Here is a 24,250-nt window from a genome sequence, read left to right as displayed (position 1 = left end):
CTCTGCCTCTGCAAGAGCTGCCACCACACCTTCTTGGGACCATTTGGATACTAACAATGCAGTATTAAGGGCAAAAAACAAATCTAACGTGGAAAATACAACTCAATATCAAAACATCTGCCCTTTCTTAATTATCTGTGCTGCCCCCTTCATCAGAAATATTCATTATCTGCTTCATTTCCTAAATAACAGGCAAAAGTCACCACTGCATTTCCTAATAATGTATGCCCACAACTCTATTTTCCCCATCTGCTGTGCTTGCCTAAGACTGGTCATTTGTTACCTGCTAGTTCCAATTGATTTCCTTTTGCCTCTGCTTCCTTTCGCCATGAGAGCAGGGAGCAAACAGCACGATTTATACCAGCCATCTCGTACCAATCATTAGATAACAAGGCCCTTTACTGAAAGCATTTAGAGTAAAACAATTCTTTAAGTTTTCCTTTGCTTCCATTGCCTTCTGTGTTACTTCGGGTTCAAAACAAGGCCGGAGAAGCTCTGCCTGTGGGGAGGATGAGACGGTCACCCGATATGAGCCCTTCACATCCCACACAACACGCAGTTTCTAATGCAGTGATTTAAAATTGGTTCGGTGAAATCCTCCCCTCCTGCTTCTCTAGGACTCATTGCTACCACAGACCCTGGTGCAGGTGACCAGAGAGCCAATGGCTCCACCTGAGGCCAAGGCCTCCTTAGGGCCGTGGGAGCCAGGCAGGATCATCTCTGGGCTTCTGCTCATCAAGTCTGAAGGGGAAATGGAGAGAGAGGGACAGGGAAAGTCCTGCTGATGCCTCTCCTCAGCTTTCCCACCTCAAGCCTATTAGGAAGCAAATTACTTTGTGCTCAGTCTGGTTTCGTTTCTGCTGTCATTTTCTCTGTAGTACAGAAACGTCTCCACTCCACACAGAAAAGAGCTGGACTTTTAGCAGTTAAATAGGAGAAATTAATCCCTAGGGGGAAAGAAGACAAATCAGCAAGGAATTCCAAACTGCAAGCCTGCCAGGTGTGCTCCTTCTGGTCACTTGGTCCCTCACAGCAAAGTGATGCTCCGTGGCTGGACGAAATGCTGCCTTGATGCAATGCCCTTGCTAATAAGTAACATATATTAACATCCAGCCTTTGTTAGAGCCAAAATGCTTCACCAGGACATCATCAGAACTTTTGTAGGCAATTCTTTACGCACTGGTAAAACTTCATTAGCATTTTTCCAGTTGTGGCTGCTCTACCTACATGTAATGTGGTGTCAAGGGTGGTAGCTGGCCCCCAGTCACCCCAAAGCGATGGGAGAGGTATTTCTGGAGACCACCTTCCCAAAGGATGTCCCCAGGAGGAGCAATGAGCCCACAGGGACCCCCCTACCACCAGAGGTTTCCCTGCAAGCGGTGGCACAAAGAGCCGCGCTAACACGGCCTCCCTGTGCTTACACACCGGCCCTCTGAAGGCAGGCCTGAAACTGCAGAAACAACAAAACCCAGAAAACTGAAACCTTTTAGGTCAAGGCTGCCAAACAGACCTGTTCCCACTGTGACACCAAATGGGTAGACAGGCCCTCAGCATCTCCGTTACCTAATTCTTCTGAAAGCCTAGGAAAAATCTCCTGGTGGAAACTCCAGGCTCCTGAGCACTTTGGCAAATCTGGATCTTATTTAGATGCCTAAATGGGGGCTGAGCAGTAGTGAACTAGCAGGGTGATAATAAAAGAAAACACTGCGGTGATTTATCACTGGGGAGCAGTACGAAATCCTTCCCATTTTTTTAAAAAACAAACTTTAATCAATATAACCTGTTTTTCCTGAAGTTAGACATGAGCTGTGAAATCCAGATTCTGATTTTCCCAAATACGTCATGGTTACATCTCCACAAACATACTGGAGAACCATCCTTAATTTTCCACAGAGTTATTCTGCTGGGACAAAATTGTAGTAATTGGCACAGTCTCCAATATGGCAATGCATTTTGAAGGCTCTTTATACATTTGAATAGCAGCCTGTATTGCACAGAGTAGCAGTTCCTTTAATATCCAGATTAATAAAGATAGATATCTATGGCATTAATTGCAATGACACTTTGAGACAATGGCCAAACATTTCTCTTGATGGAAAAATTAATAACCTTTTTTAGTGAATACATAGATGTTCTACAGTGAATAAAGCACTTTTCACACAAAAATCTATTAATGATCGTCTTCTAAAATCAAAGTGTTTTTTGTTTTATGAATGTGCAAAACCTTTGTAAGGGGCACATCCAAAGCCCAATGAATCCCTCAAAAATGCCCTTTAACCCCCAGGGGCTGAATGTGGGTACTGTGGCATTCAGTTGTCAAAGGTGCAGGCCCTCAAGTGCCAGTAGTTGAAAGGTCAGCTCTAGATCCCCAGCTCTAGATCCCTTTTGTTTTGCAAAGGGCTCTACAAGCAGGGAATTTAGCCTTCAGTTGCCCAAGATTTAAGCTGAGATCCAAGACCATCTCTCAGCTGTATACTAAATGGAGACAACTGGTATAATCAAAGAATTGCCGGCTTGCTCAGGTTGAAAAAATAAAATGTTCATATTTCAAAGACATTTGACTCTAAGGTTTTGTCCCAGGCCTCTGTAAACCAGTACTAAGAGGTTGTTGAGCTACAGCAAAAAATACTCTGATTGTAGCCAACTGTCCATCCTCCTTTCAGCAGGGGGGCTGCATGTAATTTTCTGCCTTCGATTAAGATTCACCACTAAATTCATCTTCTTTTAAAACCATATTAGTGCACCCTATGGTATCACATGAAATGCACAGCAAAGGTTTGGGAATTCTTTTGGAGGATGACGGGGAGCGGAAGCTCATGGTAGAGGCACAGTGGAAATAAATGCATAATTCAGTCCTCGCTTTTTTATTTGTCCTTGGCATTAATGAAGAACAAATTAGCTACTCTCCTTGGGTGTCTACCAGAAATAATAGTAACAACCAGAGCTCTTTCCCCCCCCTCGGTAATATGTTCCTTTGTAGATAAGCGCTGTGAAGAGGTAAAATTATGTCTTTTAAAAGTTTACTGTTTTCCTGTTCTAAGATGTAAATGATAGGGTTGGGACTGGGAAGTAATTCAGAAATATTTATTCCACAGAGACAATAGCTTTTTGTCATCAGAAGAAAGAATCGGGGACTATCAAAATGAACCAAAAAGACAACAGCATTAACCACGTCGAGCGCTCCGTCTCTAAATCCCAGCACCTTCCCAGCACCTCTGCGCGCCGACGCCTGAGCCCTGGGCGAGGAGCAGGGCTGCACGGCTGCCCCACGAGGTGACCCAGCTGGGGGACGCGGTGTTTTTATTGCTGTTCATGCACGTGCAATAAATATCATAAGACACTCGAACCATTTCCTCTCCTTCCAGCCGATTAATTTACAGCCTGTTTCATCAACCTTTTATGATGTGTAACAGGGACTTTAAAAAATGTAAACATCTTTGCATCATTTTACGGTTACGATATCCTGACCGACGTAGCTCTTGGCTGGAAGCACGCGCCCAGCCCCAGAGCTGGAAGTTTCTTTCCTGGAGACCGCAAAGCTCCAGATCTGGTGGGGTAACCACAGCGAAGAAAAATAACGGCACTGAGGTTAGGGCTGGCGAGTGGGCATAAGGGAAAGACAGATCTACCTGCGCTGCAACGTGTCTGTGTAATTAAATCAACCTGCCGCTGTCTCATCTATTATGTAGATGCAGAAATACTAATAATAATTATCCTCACATATCTAGAAAGACGGAATTAATAGTTCCAGGCAGCACGGACTTGTTTGTGTTTGGATCTCTCTCACCATAGCTTCTTTAACTAGCTCCTGGGTAGAATTCATTAATTTTTATTAACAGGGAAAACATTTGTCCCCGTGACAATATTTGCATTGCCTGAATGATTTTCACCTCTGCCACAAGGTGTACTATCGGCTCATACATCACGCGATTACTTGGAGAGCAGAAAGACCCTCAGTCATTAGTGAGTGAATTAAAGATGATCTAAAGAGCTATTAATCACAGTGACAAAAGCCTTAATGTTGCTGTGACCCTAGCAGAGCCTGGGGACTAAAAGGGAAGCCAAGGGAGAGAAAATGGAAACATATGTTTTCTCCAAAATAACCTACCTTAGGAGAACTGTCAAAGACAGAGTCACATCAAACCGAGAAATTCTGCCACACCAGTGCCCTGAGATTTTGCTGGGGGGGTCCTGCAGGCAGTCCACTTCTTTATTTTAGTTTATTATTTTTTTTTATGATCAAAGTAAACAATTCAGCAGTCAAAGGCACTTGGTATATTCAGACCTTCCTTTTCTCTGCCCGGAGTTATTCAAAAACTATATTTTCAAAGCAAACTTATTACATGCTCTAGTATAAACAGAGCTCACTTCGTGCACAACACAGCCCAGGTTAAAGTTGGTTAACGTTATTCTCCACATCCCACGTGGAGAACAGGAGGCAATGAGTCTGATAAAGGAAACCCTAGATTTGTGTTTTCAATTGAGGACTGCACTGTTAAATTCAAGAAAAAATGAAGCTCTCTATTTGCCCATGCTAACTGAGCTTCAGTGAGATGTATCAGTTATTTAGACACAAAACTTAAATCAAAAGACCTAAATATATCAATGTGATAGACACTTCTAATCTTTCCAATAATCACTTGAAGCATTCTTAATTACAAGCTATTCTTATTGATGCTGCCTTCACGAGACTTGTCTATCAGACCATTCTCTATCTTTTAAGGACCAGAAAGATGTGTATACAAAACCTGTATGTTCAGATATAGCTAAAGATTTTGTTAGAAATGCTGCCCTGTGTTGTATTTTTGTTTTCTTTGAATACTGGAGCCTGTAGATGCCATGCACATACAGACCAGCACATCAGGAAAAAGCGTATCTATACTGCCAAGCTGAAGAAACGTTAGACATTTGGAACTCGATTATGGGAAGCATTCCTAAAGCCGTGTTTGTGATTCACAGGCTGCCACTTTGAAACTAAGCAAAGGGTAATCCCAGGTATGTTGCTAAATTCGATTTCGACACAGAGCAGCACCCGGGGAAGGGGACTGAGGACTGCCCCTGCCCTGGTGTCCCAGAGGAGGTTGCTCAGCTCTTCCCGAGATGCTGCTCCAGCTGACGCGGCGAACATCAAGGGGCCCTTTGTTCCCCTGTCCCCAAGGGAAGGGACAATACAGCTTTCTGGAAAGTGATGCTATTCAGGGAAGCAGCTGTCAGCCAAGCCCCTCACACCACCACCCCAAGGAGGCCTCACACCAATGGCACCGAGTTGTAGTTACGGAGGGACCTGGCTTGTGCCTGGCTCCTGGGCTGGACCTCGCAAATAGGAAGTCGGACAAACCAGGTGAGACCGTGCTGTCTGGAGCTCCTGCTGGACAGGCACGGCCGCTCCCGCTGAGCCTTCTCATCGCCCCCAACTCTTCCTGCTCCTGAGCTGGGAGGCGCACTCATCCCATCCCGTCAGCCCATTTGACTCACTGAGCCAGCACTTTTTATGTATTTACTTTCTAGCTCCATCTGTGTGTGCTACAAAGAGATGGCTTGGAGCAGCTCAGCTCCTGGTCCCCTCTGCTGTGCTCATCCATGCCCTGCAGGCAACCTGCAGCTATCTCCTCCCTGCCAAGAGTTCTGGTGCTGCTTCCAAACATGTTCCCTGCTGGTCTGATCCACAGCTCCAGGGAGGCTTCCTAGTCACTTTGTCAAATTTGAACCGATGCAAAGAGGTACAGGAGAACAGCTGGAACGAGCACAGCAGCCAGGAAACACAACCAAGTTTTTGATTTTAATTCATTCCATCCCTATCTTGATACTGATGACTGCTTAGCATATTGCCCCAAAACCCAGTAAAAACCCAGTGGAAGCACTACAAGTGAGAATGCAAAAATTATATTATAAATCTTATACAAAAATATTATAGAGCTAGGTGCCCAACTGCTGCTGAAAACCAGTGCCAACCAAAAAGCTCATTTATACAGGCCCTTTAGAAATTCCTGTCCTCACCACATCCAGAGCTGTCGCATGGCCATACACCAACCAGCCCTGGCCATGGCTGAAGGAAAACTGTCCTTTTCTGCCAGGACACGTTGATGAAAATCAAAACTATCAAGAGCGTGAGATCACTGTGTCCCATCTGAGGCCCAAGCCCTGTGCAGATCTCTGGGATATTAACGGGGCTCCACAAAGATGAACTTGTTTCTAGACAGGATTGAAACTCTTAGCATTTAGTGATGTGACATCTGATCAGCCTGCAGTAAAACTTTCATCTCAATGAGAAAGGTCAGGACGTATTCATCTGATGTCAGACCTACATATAAACAAGCTGCCCTAAATGACAGATCAGAAGCAAGGAGTCGTCTCTTTTTTCCAATAGCATCAGCCCAGCTGCAGTTCTCAGTGGCGCTTATTCTCAGCTGGTCTGCCTTCACTCCCCGTTTACAAAGCTAAATTGGGAGTGCTTTAATCTTCTGGCTTCGTTTCCTTAATGAGAAGTGAAAGGTATAAGTGGCAGCAGGTAAGGAGATATTGAAAGCCGTGGCAGACTGGCATTTAAATTTTCAGAAGAGCTAGATCAGAGCATTTTCTAACATTCCTTTCTTCTACGACAGAGCAAAATTATAAAAACAATCTAATCCATGGCTGTGGACGCAGGGAAGATGCGGGACATCAGCAGAAGGGCAAACTTAGAGGGGAGCTAAGAGGCTTCACCCTGGAGCATGTTGAGAAGTCCTGCCCTCAGTGGAGCTGGCATTTTTAAAACACAGAGCCACCTGAATTTAAACAAAGGACGAGGCCTTAGGAGCAGAAAACAGCACAGCAGCAGACAACAATTCACCTAAAAGCTTCATCTTGAGACTTTGCTGCCATTGGAAAACGTCACAATTTGGCTTGTACGTTTTTGCTTTCCAGATTAAAATAAATATATAAACCTTTTTTCCCCACTGTCATCATTTCATCCTCAAAAAAAAAAGTTCAGAAAATCAAAAGAAAAGCAACTTGCAAGTAACATCCCTCCCACAAAGAGGTAGGTGCGATGGCAGGACGAGCTTTGTTCCCCAAACCTAAGCCCAGCAAAAGAGCACACCCGGTTGCTCATTCCTTCACCTAGCAGCTTTTCCTGCTAATCTGTGTTTGTTTAGGGCGAGAGAAATTCCTAGCCATTTCAGTCACAAATTCGAAGTCTCACAGAAATCCAGGGCCTGGATTTCAACATCTGTGCCCACTTGAGGCTATCGCTTGTGTCAACACTGGCAGACGCGGTCACGGCACGGGACTCCCCTTCCACATGCGCAATCTCAGCCCCGCCGGTCTGCTGCTCGGCGCACCTGGGTGCCCCACTCCTGCAGCACTGTCTGGAACCTTGACATATTTCAAATAAATGCTTATGCAGGAGATAGGAAAGTAGGAGTTCTGGTGCTTTTGTGTCTTCCCTTCCTCTAAGTTACAGCTGAAATGATCTGGAGAAGTGCTGGCAGGTAAGACACTAAGTCTCAGCAGCAGAAAGGAACAAATTGGGCAATTTTTGAGCGGAAGGTCGAGCACTGAACATGCACCACACTGTGCCATGCCACTGGCACCGCGCTCCAGGGGAGAGCAGGCTGGGAAGGTTGTCTCGGGAAGGATCGTATCGCACCACCCGCCACCGGGATCCCCACCATACCTGGATGTTTCATGGCTAATTAAGAGGTAACTGCCTAATTTCCCACTGCACTTCAGGTGTTTGGAGGAGCACTTTATTGTGTTTCCTCCCATTTCCCTCGGGTTTTGTCCCTACACATCCTCTCCATGTGTTACTGACTTAGCTCATTAAATCCAAATTGACATCTCTACTATACAGGGCAGGCTATCCTCAAAATCCCTTAAATACCACGGTGCCTCACAGCTAACGTGGAACAGACCGGGATATGACGTGCGAGGGAAAGAAAGCCTGGGGAACAATACAGACAGAGGCTCGTTCTCATAATACGTGGAAAAAAAGGGGATCCAGTGCAAATGAAGCATAGGATGGTAAATAAGAGCTGTGTTCGCTTGCAGTCATGCACTATAGCCATTAAGCCTTAAGGTCTTAAAGGTACCAAGCAATGCATATGATAAATTTCTCCAAAACATCCCAGCCATAACATAGTTCTTGCTGATTGCTCATTTACCCATAATGCATGCTGTCATAGCAAAGCCTGACAAATGACAGAGAAAGCTCAGGTTATTTTTTACGCTGACTGCCAAGCCCCTCACCTCAGATTATTCATTTATTAGGGCAATCACTGAGGTCTGGGTACTTAATATTGTTTTCACCAAATATGAAAATGATCTACTTGCCTATTCTTTAGTTCCTCCTAGGGCAAGCCATTTATCATCAGTCCTGGATAAATGACTGCTTCATTATAGCCGTAATTTATGAGATGTTAGAACTAAGGAGCCACACCTAAAGACTTAAAGCTTTAATATGGATTAAAATAAGATAATCAATCAAGCATATACAAATTCTCTTTGGAATTATTTCTCGGTTTGAAATGGCTTCAGGTTTTTAGAACAGAGGTAGCCTTACTTTTCTTGTTACCAAACTCTAGGCAAGCTTCTCCGAAAGCCCGTCTGGCAATAGGGGTTTGACCTTAGGGGTCAGCGCTAGGTACCACCCGACAGTCATTACGTGAGGCAGGGAAATTGCCTCTCGGGCTAAGGGACATTTCTGTGTGTTTTTCATGGCATAGGTGTAAGGCAGACACAGAACGGCTGCAGGCCTCCAGTCCAGAACAGGTGGGAAAATGCAAACTGGTGCCAGACTCCTGCATCCCCCGTAGATGTTGCCGTGCTTTTCTTCTCCTTCCCAGGAAGCGTGCTCATCTGGGGTCACAAGGGAAGGAGAGCTCAATGGGGTGATTTCACCACCTTTCCATGAGTTTCCAAGTGTTTTTCTGCCTGAAAAAGGGTTTCACAGCTCAGCGTTTGGATGAGGGAAGCTTCTTCCTCAATCTGCGGAACGAAATATTCCTTCCTCCTTAAACAGCATTACAGCTTGAAAGAAAATGTTTCTGGTTTGTCTCTTGATTGTATATTTTCTAACCCCGAGCCAATACAAATATTATTTCTCAAGCATGTGCTTTGCTTGAAACACTAACTGAAACCTACTTAACCACTTAAGCCTGCATCTTCTGAAGCCCAAGCTGGAAATACAACAATTCACCAGGCATTTGAACGCAACACCGCACCTACAGCTCCAGGTTGCACTAACAGCCCTGGTAGCTGCTGTGGACAACCTGAGCATCTCCTTGAATTCAAGCCTGGATAAACGCATCCAAGAGGGACGGAGGGCGTGATGGACCCAAGGACCCTGTGCTTAGAGGCAGAGTTACACACGAAAACCAAACAGCAACAGCCTCGTGCTCTCAGGATAAGTGCCCGTGACACATGTTTAACTGAAGCACATTGCTGGACTTAGGATGAGAGAATCTGTGGCAGCTTCGTGCACCACTTCCAGTTTCAGCCAATGAGCAAATTCAGTAATACTAACAGAGGTTCCGACTTAATCCCAGCACCAGGCTTTGTTAGCTACAGGACATTTTTCACTACGGTCTAAGCCCCCTTTCATACAATCCAGCATCAGCATTTCAGCAGGAATAAAACAATGCAAGCTGTGGTCCCCCGGCACGGGAGATATTTAGGTATAACTGTGCAAGGAAATGCTTGGTACTCCAATAGAAATGCAATTTTTGAAGTATATATATATTTATTCATGTGCATTTATGAACAGAAACATGTAGGAGTATTTGTTGGCAAGGGTGCTTTGTACAAAGTTTCTGGGTGTATCTGTGCATCTAGTTTTGTCTTTTAGACCTTTATTTGCAGTCTCAAAAATGCTCAGGAACTATATTTGCATCCAGGACCCCAAAAGCCCATTTTTCTGCCTGGGGACAGTCCCTCTGACTCAGGGGGCAAACCTCACTTTCCCCCCCAGCACTCCAGCCCCTCCCCAAGTCAAAACCCATCATCATCATCACTTCTCATAACAAACTCTCGGTAAGAAGTTGTGTTCCACGTTCTCCGCCAAAATAAATGCAAGATCAAGTTAGAAACCCTCCAAAATAAGGGTTGGTAACACAAATATTGACACAGCAAAGAGGAGAGAGCGCAGAAGCATGGCTGGACAGTCTGAAGATGAAATATTTCACAAAAATGTCATCTTTATTTAGTGGGTGATGAAATTAGCAACTATTTTAAAAGATTCATAGTATTTGTAGTGCAGAAACTTATGTCCCCAGATTGTATAATGGGAATGTGAAGGAAAAACAATTTTTGCAAGTTGTTTGGGATTAAGTCTGTAAACTCTTTATGTGCAGGACTCCTACAGGGCTCCTGCTGTTTTCCAACCAAGTTTTGCAGGAGCAGGATTTCTAGGGTGATTAAGCAATCCTCTCCCTCTCGGTTTCTACAAAGTGGTTTTCTACAGCTCTGCAAGCTAATTCTTCTTGTGTGCGCACATCGTCGCCATAACACCCGGCACAACCAACCATCACGGCATCCAAGTCGTATTCAGAGCATAGAATAAAATAAGCGCGCTAAGAAAAACATACGGAAATAATTTAAAGGGGAAAAAAACTGTTTGCAGCACTATCAAGAGACATGTACAGTCTGGAGGAGCTTTTGGACCAAATGTACAGCCCTCACTCGCACGGCCCTTCTGGTTGGTTCAAAGGGAATTTAGTAGGCAAAGCGACTGCAAAAACATTTTGTTGCCTCGTTGGACTCCGTATGGATTGCTGACCTACCATGTTGGCCGTCCTGCCTCTCTTCCCTTCTCATGAAAAATAAAGACGCCCTTCTTCTGAACACTGGGTCTGCTTCTAGAGCTCCTTCCCTCCGTCAAGCATATCAGGCAAACAGGACGCAAAGCAGCCTTGGTGGCACTTTTCCAGTAGGAGTGACATTCACTCTCCACTGCTCAGTGATGAGTGAGGTAGAGGGTTAAGGAGAAATAGAGCCAAACCATAAAGGGATCAGTGTTGTCAAAGACATGTTTGTGATTACTGCTCCTCAGCCCCCCTTTCTTTGATTGCTGGTGGTTCGAGATGGCTGCTGTGGCACCTCCAGGTACTCAGCATCTGCCAGCAGTTGTGTTTGGGCTGTGGGGGCATGATGCTACATCATCTGTATCCCTTTTAATCAGCTCCCAGGCCTCAGAGAGCTCTGCATCTATGCACCTGCCCTAATTTGACAATGCCAACAGTAAAGCTGGTCCTGAATCAAATCGTTATGCCTTCCCTAAGAAGTTCACACATGGGTGTCCTCCAATTTTAATTCATGCTGCCAAAAATATCCCAGTTTATTCATACCTTTTTAATGAACTGTTATTCTATTAAGTTGGAAAAGTTGACATGAGCTGAACAAGAAACAACAACTTACACGCAAACTGCTAAGTTACCAATTAGCTCCTTAAAACAATTGAAAGTCACAGAGAGCCCTCAATGCACAGAGGCGGTTAATTAATTAACATTAGATGTGATTAATAATGAGTCTTGTTTAATAGTAAATATCTGCCTGCAATGCCTGTGTGTCAGAACAAAAAGCCTTCAGAGAGCAGGCAACTATATTTATCCTGATTGTGTTTGGGATTTTAACATGTTTTGTGCAGGCTGACAAATGGCCTATTAATTATCTAATGTTGTCTGACAACAACAGCTTGATAAAGATGTATGCTTTTGAATTGCTGGATGAAAACTGCTGGAGAAGAGCCCCACAGGGGCCTCGGTGTCCTAAAACTGGGCTCCAAGCCATGACAACAAGCAAGACAAAGCCCTATCTCCTGCCACAGCCTTCGGAGATAAAATATGTCTTGGCATTAGGGACATTTTCAGAAAACTGCTTCTGCAATATCTGATTAGGAAAAGGAGGAGTACGTCTTTACTAAATTGGGGTTAAGGCATAATCAATATCATATATGGAGTGTCTGGCCTATTCTGCATAAACACAGGCACTTCATATTATTAAGGAGTCTATAATGCAGAGGAAGCATATGGCAGGACATTGCAGCTCTCTCTATTCTTTTTATTTAGAACTTTATCTTCCAACCTGTTTGACAGCTGCTCCTAAGTGGTTTCACAGCGCCAAATTATTTTTATGATTGTTTGATGTTTTATTCTCCCATTTCAGTTAATGAGATAGGATCCCACAATGGTCATAATTCAGAGCTGTCAGAACTAAAAAGCATGCTTGTGGCAAGATAGCCTGATGGTAAATAAGGCTAAAAGCTGGGGATAATAAAAACTCTCTTACCCGAGTCTCCTCTGCAATCAAAACTTGTTTTGGATCCTTCTTTCCTTTGTGCTCACTTGCACTGTGACTTTCCCTTTTGGACAGGTAAGCTATCAATCTTGGGGTAACGTCACCCTTTTAATTCTGTTCAACCTTTCCTTGTAATGAAATGTGTAGGATACATAGGAAATGCTGAAATGTCTCAAGATATTGAGTGCTATATTATAATTAAAGGGCTTGCTTACTGTTTATTGTGCCAGGGGAATAATTTGTCATATATGCTTAGAAGAAGCCGTTCAAGAAATGACCTTTAAGAGTCCCAGGAAATTCCTTGTATCTGACATCCCTGGGGATTTTGATGAAAACTTCCAGAGGGTTCCCAATTCAAATCCTAACTTTTGGGAAGAGAACTGCTGTCTGTCTTTTCTGCTTATATACTTTTTACTGGGGGACATATCAGAGGCAGATACGAACAGATGGCCTTGGAGATGTACAAGGCTGAGAAATGGGTCCTCTAAGATCTCCAGCTGCTGAGTTGCTTTGTGACCTGGTCATTTCATTGTTGACTGCCTCAGTTTCTCCAGCTGGAAAATTTCTGTAAAATACAATATCACCCCCCCTAGCCAAACTCTCTGCCAATTTGTTCACAGCTGCATAAGGCACAAGCTCCTCAGGCCTTTTTTCTGCAAGCCTGTGGGTTAGCTACAGGGGCGAGCTGAGTCAACAGCTTGAACTCGTAGGAAACCCTCTAACACCCACAGAAACAAATGCTAACCCCAGTGCTGCTGACAACCAGGCACTTCTCATGGTCTCCCTTCATAACAAGCAGCTTCTATCAGCTGTAGGTATGCATTTCTTATTTCCTACTGCACAGTTGCTAGTGTGTTTTTTTTTTTTTTAAAAAAAAAAAAAAAAGCTCATGGAAATGACTTTGAGACTAACAAAACATAGGGTGCAACAATAACTCATTATACCCCAAAACAAAGCAAAAAACAGAATGTAACTTTCTTCTGTGGAAAGATTGACCCAAAGACAACCACTGAGAAGCTGCACAAGCCCTGGGTACACCCGTGCCAGCAGCCAGGTGCAGCAGGCCACGTAAGAAGATGAGATGTGCAACCACAGGTCTGAGCATGTGATGACCCCATACGATCTCTGGCAGCGGCCAACTCCAGCTCCTTCAGAGGAAGATGCAGCCGTCTTGGGAGGAAGCTGCACTTATGAAATAACTCGTTCTGCAAGAGTAAGTACTCAGGCAAAGCCCAGATATAGAAGTTCATGTCTGAACTAATCTACAAGTCTACAATTTAAGTATTTTAATTCAATTCTGCAAGGCCTTTTATGAGCTACCATTTACCACGTCCAAGTCCTGGACAGTGGAATTCATGATTTTGGCAGCATAATTTTCCAGGCGTAGACAGAGAAAGAGAAATAACCATGATACAAAACTTTAGGGCTCTACAAAAATATTCAAGAAGAAAAATGCTGTTAGTGTATGCGACAGCAGAAGGTAGCCTTAAGGTCCTTGTCCTCTGTTTGCTTACCAAAATTACTGAGTTTCACAACGGAATAGAGGCAGAAGTGCTCTCCTGTGAGAACAGTGATTGCGGGTAACGTGCACGTAAGCACGAGAGGTTTGCAGATAAAGCGGTGCTGAGTTTATGCTGACAGACTTCAGTCCCACTTTAGAAGCTCCTTCCATGTGGGTTTCCCACGTGCAAAGGGCGGCTTCCTTCTCCTGGGGGCAAGCGTCTCAGTGTAGTGCACTTTGCAAATGAAGCAACAGGACCTCGGGTATTCCACTGAAAAGATCTAGGCCCAGATTTCACTTTCAGTTAGTTCGGGGTCAGAGCATGGCAAGGCAGTGTTGCTCAAGTTGCACACCTTCCCCTCCTGTTTTGAAGGCTTACCGCAGAAGAGAGAGCACAGTGCTGAGGAGGCTGCATACACCAAGATCCGAATGGGAATGCTGGGTCAGTATTGCCCTGGTAGGTTACACACAACGGGTGCAAGAAATGTTTCCCTTCGCACCATTTGCCCAGACTACAGCTAATAAGTGTTGTTGTAACTGTCAGATCAGATCCTGGGGATCCGCCAAGAAGTAGTGGGAGTAAGTTCGGAGGAGGAGCGTGGAGCACTAGATTAAAGCCAGTTGTGCTCCTGCGCTCCACGGCACTTCTGGGCTGCATCCGTGCCAAAGCGCCGCTCCTTGCGGAGACACCTCAACCACAGCAATTGCGTGAGGCAGGAGGAAGGAGGGGGGGCAGGAGCACAGCACCATCCCTCTGCCACCGCACGGCTGCTGGTGCCCGAGGGAAAGGCTGGAGACGAGCGGGGGAGGCAGCCCTGGGCTGGCACAGCACCGGCACATCCCTCCCCGCATTTGAGGGCAGCACCAGCACATCATTTCCACATTCCTGAGGCCACAGCTAGTCCTGTTGGACAGCCATCACCATTTGGGTCTTGATGTTTATCAAAGAGTCCCCTGGCTACAGGGGGCTTGATCCAGAGCAGCCCAAGTCAACCAAACTCTTCCCATAGGCTTCACACATGGGTCCGCAGGGGGTTTCCCCGACCGCTTTCCTCTCTGTTCTGGTACAAAATATATTGATATTGATATGGGATGTGGGGTAAAGCTAAGGTAGGAAAAGGAAATCTCAGTGTGGACAGTAAGGAAATCTGATACAGCTCCACAAAGTTCAGGTACTCCTTTTTTCAGTCGCAAGGAAAGAAAATTGATGATGCCACAAGTTTAATGCTAATTGATTTATTACCTGCCTAAGCAAATCCTGGGCAACGCAATGGCAGGCTTAGACTTAAAGCAAATGATTTACAAGATAATGTTTGACTCTGGGAAAGGGTAATCAGATCCAGATACAATGGATGATAGGATAATTGAGAAGAAATAAAAGAGGATAAATTGCCATGTGCTAATGAGTTTACAGGCCCTAATGGGGAGGACATCAGTTTTAACACTTGGGTTATGAGCTAGGAGCAAGGTTTTTTTTTCCCCCCTCTTCAACAGCTAAAGATGTAGTGCTGAAACAAACCAAGATTAATGGTGTCCCACTCACTTACTTAGCCATTCTTTACACCTCAGACAGCTTCCTGCATTAAACGTGTGGCTGTTTTTTAACCAGACTTATCCAAAGCAGTTCACCTCGGTTGGAAGCCATATTACCTATTTCTAGGTTAAGGCACATCTGTTGTTTGGGGATGAATGGCTCAAAACAGCATTTCTCCTCCTCCTCACAGCCCCGGCTGCCTGATGAGTTTGCAATGTCTTTGCAGGTCTCTTTAGGACCGTAGGAATATTCTGAAGCCTTTATAGAGTCTCACTACACTCAGGTTTTGAAGCAGTTGCCAGAGCAATACTGTCTCACATCATGATTCATTTTTATATCTTTCTCTCCCTCCATCCCACATCACCACCTAGGACCAGGGACACTTTATTGGTATTTCTGATTACTGCTGTAGCCGTCTAAATTTTTCAGCAGGACGGGGGGCTCTCCAGCCCTGATGCAGAAATGCACCGTGTGAATGGTGCTAGCCACAGAGTAATAAAAAGACAGTGGCGTGCACGGTTATTGGTAAGGAATACAGAAATGAAGCACTTCCTCGGAGACCAAGCCCATATTCCAGCGCAAGGCTTCCAACAAATGAAGTTTAATATGATGAATTGTGGTACAGTTCCAGAATGAATACAACTCGCAAAAATGCAGCTCCGCTGAAGCTTTTAAGTTATAACATACACAACATGCCCAGCTCTCGCTTTTAAAGAGAAAGGTCTCTAGTTAGCATGCACAAAAATAGCTGCGGCCCTTCCAGTTCAAGGCATGGGAAACTTTTTCCTGAAAAACGTACGCTTTGGACACAGATTAGTTATGAATCCTGTGCAGTCCTGGTGCAGGGTGCAGCCTGGCGGTGCTCCCTCTCCACGGAGGGGGGTGACAGCAGGGCCACACGCCAGCAGTACCAGGGAAGGATTCGGCCACGTCAGGAAAATGCTCGTGCTGAAGCACACTCCGAAGAGCTGCAAGTTCCGCTTGTCAAGTCAACTTGTGAGAGTTTTCCCTGTCCTGACCCAGATTTTGACGTTTGCTTTAAAATTAGAAACCGGATCATAAGAATGCGAATTGGTGAACGCAACAGTTTGATGGCAGTGCTACCCAGGGAGACAGGGTAGGTAAAAAAAATATTTAAAAAAAACATACTATTTTCAGTGAATGACTAAAACTGAAAGCCTGAACCATAAGAGCTTTGAAATTCTGGCACTGGATGCAAGTGCAATGGTGCCTGGCCTTCTGCAAGGAGGGATGTAGCAGCAAACTGGTTCAGACACTTCTGCTGCAAGCCAGAAATGGGCTTGTGTTGGAGATCATCCTTCTCTGTCCCGGTTTTATCAAGTATCCCCTGGAGCTAAACTATCACCACACCGAATACAGACTGATTTGATGTCAAAGCAAATAAGACTTTCCTAGTTTCTTCCACCAAGAAGTCTCTGGTCTAGTTGTCAAACCAAAAAGAAAAAGGGGGAAAGAAAAAAAAGGAAAATATTTATTAAAAGTATTAAATGTCTGCACATATTACAAGCCTTAACAGATTAACGTGCTCATTCAGGGAAACCAGCCTGGAGTGGTAAAATTGAAATGGTTGCAATTAGCACAAGAATTGTTCTACTTGAAGCGACTTGCCTTTTCTGTTTGAAAGGCACACATAATGCGAGCTTGCCGTTCTGGTACTGGGCACTCACTGTACAAGCAAACAGGATATGATAGGTGTGACTCGAGTCATTGTCTCTATTCACTCTTCGGGATAAAATACGGGCTTAATACGCTGGGAAAAAAATGTTGACTGAATATGGAAGAGATTGCTTGTTTGCTTATAGCCAACCGATGGCATCTTTGATTTTATCTGCTGCCCACACAGCTCCAAGGCAGACCCACGGCAGGTCCAGCCCTCACCTTCACAGCCATGGGAGTTTTTCCCATTGACGTCAGTGGAAGTTGCTCTAAATCCCAGAGAATTGTCTATTAAAACTCACTTCCAACATACATCGACCAGCACCATTCATTTTAGGCACAACATAAAGGACAATATTTACTTTTGATCTGCCACCTTCGAGCCTCTGGTTGCCCGTCGCACTGATGCTCTGCTTCCCGCTTTGGTCCCTGCACCTCAAAACCACCCTCGATGCTTGTCCTTGCATTGTGCCACACACAGGTGAGCAACAGACAGAGGTTTTAGCAAGGCATAGCCAGAGCTATGTGCCAAAGATGTGCATGTGATTTGTGCTGGAGATGCAGAATTTGTACCTCTCATCACCTGACTGCTCTTACTCTCAACAGCAAGAGGCAGACAGGGAGACTTCGAGGGAACTGCTGTGATTTGCACATAACTGCATGAGTCTCTTAGAGAGGCAGGGCAGTGACAGCAGTTGGGAGGCCAGAAATAAAGCAGGACTCCTTCTGTACCTAAGTAAAGCACCTGCAGCCCTGGCCACACATTCCAGCTGTGGGGATGGCTGGACAGAGGTGGGGGGCCCCAGGCCACCGGTACATCCTGTGGCTGAAAACACAGTGCATCCTTTCTAAGTGCCATCTTACAGATGCACTTGGCCTCATATTTCTCACCTGTATTACATTATATCTAGAGGTATTTTTTCCCTTATAAACATTTTTGTTGTCTAGAGATGTTGTGCTGTTGTCATTATTCCACATTGCAACAGCTCCTCAGCCCGCAGCAGCCACTTTGGACAGAAGGACACACGTGGTAGAAGGACACTGGTAATGTATTGCTTTCCTGTAACAAAAATTTTGCTGAGGCAAAACCTTGTGTTTATTCACCACCTTTCTTTCAAGTCCTTCAATACCTGCCTGCTTCCTGGCATGTGCAACAAATCCTAACACCCATCACGCAGGGAGTGGGAAGGGGCCTTCCTGCCTCGCCAGATTTAGGATTAGCTACCTAGAGTCATATGCCAAGAGGTAAAGCTCAGACAGGGGAAACGCACATGGAAAATAAAAAAATAAAAATAAAATAATAAAAGAGTAGTGCATGGCATGGATAAGCCATACACAGATATTGGTAATTTCAAATAGGTACTTCTCGGAGGAGCTGTACTGCACACCTCTGACCTTTAACGGGAGTGCTCAAACACTGCATGTAATGATGACTACCAATGAAAGTCCTACGCTGTGCTTGGCTGCACTTTCTATATGAGTGCCAGCAGTAAGATAAATGATAAACTGGTTCACTGGAGTACTAGTGGTTTGGGGGCTATTGATTTTTGGTCCATTCTCTTTAAAAGTGAGATCTAAAAAGTTGACAGAGGGTCATTAATTTCATCATATACTTGTCGTCTCATCCATAACCAATCCAGGGGCTGAGTGCGCTTGTCACTCTCTGTTTGCACTTTATTTGTTTAGGTTTTCTTTGTGACTCTACATTTTCCCCCCTTTATTTTAGCTTTTTGTTGGTTTTGCTGCTATTTTTTTTTTTTCCCTCTTTCCTTTTTTTTCCTCCCTCCAAATGAGCTCCTTGCTTTGGACTTCCACTGCAGAAGACTCTGGACAAATACAAATTTATGTATATAGATATATATTCATTATCAAGTCTGTGCTAGGAAAGGAAGTCACCTCTGTTTAGCACTATTCATTCAAAGAGAAAAATACTCCTATAAAATTCATCCATCTTAATTGTGCAATCTGAAGGGTTTTGATTGAATAAACACTTGTCTGAGGACTTCAGGGCCTTGTTTGAAAGAAACAGAGAAAGTTGTGGATTTTTTCCCTGTGAAGCTCCATAGGTCCATGACAGTGTTCTCACATGACACGGAAGAGACTGAGTTCAAATAAGCGTATGACCACAATTAGCAGATTCCCTTTTTTGTAGTTCTGTTTAAGCCCTCAGTGACTCTGCAATGCTTTAACAAATAAAATCTTCTACCAAGTCTCACTAAAACCCTTTTTGCTTTCAGCAGAGTGAGAATATAAAGTTTCCCATAATTAGTAGTAAAATAACAACCTTATTTTGGCATCAAGTACTCCGCTGGTCCTAACTACATCTAGTGGACAAATATCCGTAGGAGGAAGTTATTCACATACCAGAACTGCACGCAGTAGGCAGTTGTTACCAACCTACATTGGCAACGTATTTCTTGGTAATAGTGTCATCTGTCTCCCAGCACCAAGCCCATCCGCACTGTCCTTCACTGGGAACCCAACAGAAGGGTTTGCAGAAAGTAAAAGAACGCGTGATTAAGTACTACGTACGATGGCAGAAAAATCCAGTATTAATAATATCACAACCTGCCAGTAAATCTCTTTTTTATAGGTGAAGAAATACATTTCTACTTTAAAGTGTGTTTTTATATACCCTTGAGTGCCCAACTAGCTAAACTACCAAGGGAGCTCTACATGATTTAGAAGTTAATCCTTCAAATGGCTAACAATTGAATGCCTCAGCTGTTTGTAGTTTCCTACCACTGGCTAATTTCATTTTTGTTTCATGTGTTCGGTGGCAAGGTTTCATTGTTCAGAGCTCTGACACCGAGGTTGTAAGTGTAGTTAATTTAGTTAAAATGAGGCTGGGAACATTCACGCCATGTTCAGCTTGTTACGACCAGACCCGGTAGAAGTTGAGGAAAATACACCTGGAGAACTAACAATAAGAAGCAGAAGGAAAGAAAAATAATAATAAAAAAAAGAATAGAAACAAGTGAGAGAGCTAACAGACAAAGGAGGTGATCCCAATTTGCCAAACTCACGAGCATCTGGCAGCCTTCTATAGAAATAAGAAATAAAAGATAGAAAAATAAAATTAACCATTTCAGCTTACTGCTCTGAGGGCCAAAATACACAAGTGTGTTGAACTAATGAACTGCCAACTATTTTAACAATTGACTGAGCTTTCTGAAAACAGCACTGTGCTCACCTCTATCAGTTCCTTCTCTTTTACCACAACCAGAAGCCCATTAGTGCCATCTCTTTTCCAAACCCTATTTTGTTCCTATGGCACTTGCAGAGGTCAGAAGGATCCGAAGAGCTCAGAAAGGTTATTTACAGCAGTTGTTGTATATTCTCTTCCCTCCCGTGCTGGAAAACGCAGACTGAGCTAAGATGTCCTTCAGTGGATAATTTTAAGCAAGGACTCAGCATCACCAAATGGGACTTATTTAAGTGGCATGAAAACACTCCCCAAAACTCAAGACTTTTTGCTGACTCGGTACAAAAAGCTGCACCTGTTTGTGGTGCCACTGCCCCCATCCCTGAATACAACACAGGCTGTGCGTGCCCACAGCAGCAGCATTTGCACCCAGGCTCAAGATTGAGCCACACGCTGAAGCCTCAGGAGCTCTGGCACCGCCTCAACACAGCTCCAACTCAAGCAAACAGCTTCTTAAATTCCTAATTATAATCTTGATTAATAGATATTATAACACGGCTCCTGTTTGCCAGTAATTATATTTGACACAGAGATACAAATCAGCAGTTTAACATGCTGGAATAGGATTCATAGGATTTCATAGGATTATGGACATATACATTTTTATTAAAGCTCTATTGGTTTCTCTTTAGCATTCATCAAATCTCTCCCTTTATACAGAGATAAATATATCTTTTTTTTCAGAAAGTCATTAATTTTGGAGTTTGAGAAAAATGAAATAGACGAAGTGGGTAATTTTTCACACTTAGAACAATTTCCCTATGATATTATGACTTTTTCCTCACACTGCTTGGGGAGATTAATATGGCTGTTATTTTCTCCACTAATTGGCTTTACAGATAGCCATGGGAGATAGCACCTAATAAAGCCAAACAAGAGAGAAAAATGTTAACAACACTAAGCTGTCCCATAACAAGGAGGCCTATTCATTAAGAAGCAATATTCTATTAGGGAAGAATTTTTTTTTAAATGGACTTTTTGGTTAAATAAGTGGAGTATGCACTAAAAACCTTAAGTGGATTACATGGTTGTCCTGTTCCCTAAAGCACTGCAGCTCTTCACGCAAGTGGCCCCCGCACGCTGCCCACATGAACGTGAGCTGCCAGTACGAGAGAAATCAGAGTTTCCTTCCCAAACCAAGGAGCCCTGTTCCAGCACACCAACCTCCACCTAAGTTTTTGTATGTAGGCTCAGGGCTGTGTTAATAACTTCATCTGACCCTCCCACCCCCTTTTTATATTATAGCACGGTAGCAGAGGCTGCATTAGTGCTCCAGTTTGAAAGCACACAGCACAGGGAGTGATTGCTGTTACGTACCCCAGAGCTGAAGGATTTATTGGTGAGTTTGCAGGGACACCCAACAGTCGATGTGTGAAAATACAGGGGCCATCTCTGACACCTTCCCACATCAGCACCATGCACATTTGTGACCCTGCCTGGAGCAGGGCCCTGGCAGGAGCCCTGATGATAGGAACGCACCAAGTGGCCACACCAGCCACCAGGGAACGGCTTTGCCAGCAAGCAACGACCCTGCTCCTCTGTCCCTGCTGGGATGTAGAAGTGTCCTCCATGCAGTGCCTGGAGCCCTGCTCCCTCCGGGCTCTACGCCAGGTGCACGGAGCAGCACCTGAACTTTCCTAGCTGCTTACAGTGTCCGTTTATGATGCTGCTACAGAGTTGAAGTAATTTGTCTCTAACATTAAAAGCTTTGGCTGTTTCACAGTACAATCACCATTAGAAATAAAGACCTGACATGACACCTACTTAAACCCACGCAGGTATCTAGCTGGCACAAAGGTGTCTACCTGAACTGCAGCTGGGACGCAGCACCTGAGCTCTCTGCTATCAGATCAGACAGGAGCTTCCATCAGCCAAAGTAAATAAGTAAATGCAGTGCCCCGCTGTTATCACAGCCCTACCCTCCAAGGCAGTGCTTTATTTAAAGCTACAGAGCATTGAGAAAACAGATTATGCCGAAATCTTACTATGCAACAACCAAAATAGGTTGCTGACTTTGCTGACGCTTAAGAGTACACCCCTCCTGTTGCTTGATGAGGCTGCCCCAACACCACAACAAACCTAAAACCATTTTCCAACCCCAAAGCAGCGTGTTCCACAGCCAATATGTTAAAACAGCACTTTGAAAATAAAGCCACTCTGGCTTACTACCTAAGAGTGACTACGTTCAGTATCCTATGCAGCACCGCTTCTGTATTTATCTGAAAATCCCCCACAAAGTCCTACAGTAGATATACATCCTCAGCATAGCTTTTGAGAGAGACATTAAAAGAAAGCCTCACTCTGGGTGAGTTTTATCTTCACGGAAGACAAGATCTGAATCACAGACAATGTGAGCAGCTGTATTTCCATTTGGCCTCCATGTTCTCCACTCTGAAGAGTGCACACATAAAAATAACATCTTTGCAGGGACAGTTTTTGGGAGAAGCCACCCTTTCTCCAGTAAAGCAGCAAATATTTGAAGCATTCCCCTAAGTAATTTTGTATTCAGAAACGTTATTGACACTTCAGAGGTCAGACAGAGCAATTTAAATTCCCAGCACAGTAACCGCTGAGGAAGTTCAACAATATTGTGGTACAAGGGGTTAAATTCCATATGGATTGAGTGGTTTCTGTCCTTCACCCCATTACCGTTTTGTCTTCCTAATCAGGTTTTGCACCATTTAGGCAGATAATCAGATAGTACTGAAGAGAATGGAGTGGAAATAACCAGCGAGTGCATATTAAGCAATAGACCTTTAGACTAACATCGGAGTCTTTTTCATTTGATAGGAGTAAGTGATGTTTATAGAGGATAGGAAAAGTCCAAGCACACCAAACAAGTCAAGGAAGTCCATGACTAAGCACACAATTTTTTGACCTTATGAATTGTTCTGTGGGTGCTTCGGTGCAATAAAATATTAAAGGTCACCTCAAGAAAAAGCTGTTCACAGTTAGATAGGCACAATTCCCACCCATCCCACTTAGCATATTAAGTGTGCCACTTCAATAACGGTAAGGATCATCGATTTTTACCAAAGGTGGAAACGCTGCAGGGACAGCAGAGTATTGCCCAGAGGGCTTTCTACGAGCTCTTTCCCTCCTGCAGAGACCTCCCTACATACAGGCCCCTCTTCAAAGTTCATCAGCCACAAGCTTAAGACATGAAATTCAAATACAGACTTTCCTCTGGAGTCAGAGCTGCTTCATGCATGGACTTGTATTTGAGCTCACTTTAAAACTTACATTCAAAGGCAACTGAGCCCTGGACAGCAGGTAGCAGCCCTGTGGAAAGTGACCCCATTTTCGCCACTACTTTCCATGAGATCAGAATTTCTACAAACGTATTTTTCTGAGGACCTTATTTCCAGAACAGTACCACGCAGTCAGTAAACAACACACAGCTCAGGCCATAAGAAACCACTTGTCATTTTAACATTATTTTATAAAAGCGAAAAGCTTTTCTTTTCTTCAGAATCATTAAGTACAGAGGGAGAAGCTGAAAGACTGTTACTCTATTGGAGTTGTTGAGTTACACAAACCAAGCTTAGAGGAAGATTAAAAGTTTCACACAAGAACATAAGTTAAGCATTTAGACTGAATAAAACTAGCAAAACAACTTACCCAGTCCAAGAGGGAGAGGCTCTAACATCCACCCAGCACCACAGACGCTGAGCACCAGCTCCCCAGCACCCTGGCCCAGCTGCCCCCAATATGCCGCCTGTGTGAGGGGAGCACCTGCAGGCCCCAACAGCAAGGCCAAATCCTCACACCCACAGCCCTGGCTGCACCAAAATTGAATGCCTGAGTATTTAAACCTATAAATATATATATATATATATATATATATAGTATATTAACAATGCCGTTTCTTTAAAAAAAAAAAAAAGAAAGAAAAAAAATATCAGAACTCAGTGAAAGGCCTAAAGAAATACATGCATACATCCCAACCCATGCTTGCTTTACTGCCTTACCACAAGCCCATTTCTGAAATTTAACCAACCTGTGTCCGTCTGCAGGTGGCTGCAAGCATCCATGAGGTTAATTGGCATTGCCCTGTCCCACC

General features: G+C 44.1%; 1 protein-coding gene across 7 annotated transcripts in view; it reads right to left on the bottom strand.

Moving 5' to 3' along the window:
- MECOM (MDS1 and EVI1 complex locus) overlaps positions 1-24,250 on the bottom strand; it is a 313,650-nt gene that overhangs the window by 198,018 nt on the left and 91,382 nt on the right. The window lies entirely within an intron of this gene.

Source organism: Oxyura jamaicensis, chromosome 9, assembly GCF_011077185.1.
Source record: "Oxyura jamaicensis isolate SHBP4307 breed ruddy duck chromosome 9, BPBGC_Ojam_1.0, whole genome shotgun sequence".
Classification (NCBI taxonomy): domain Eukaryota; kingdom Metazoa; phylum Chordata; class Aves; order Anseriformes; family Anatidae; genus Oxyura; species Oxyura jamaicensis.
Note: the sequence above shows the minus strand (reverse complement) of the source record. Positions and strands in the feature narration are given on the sequence as shown.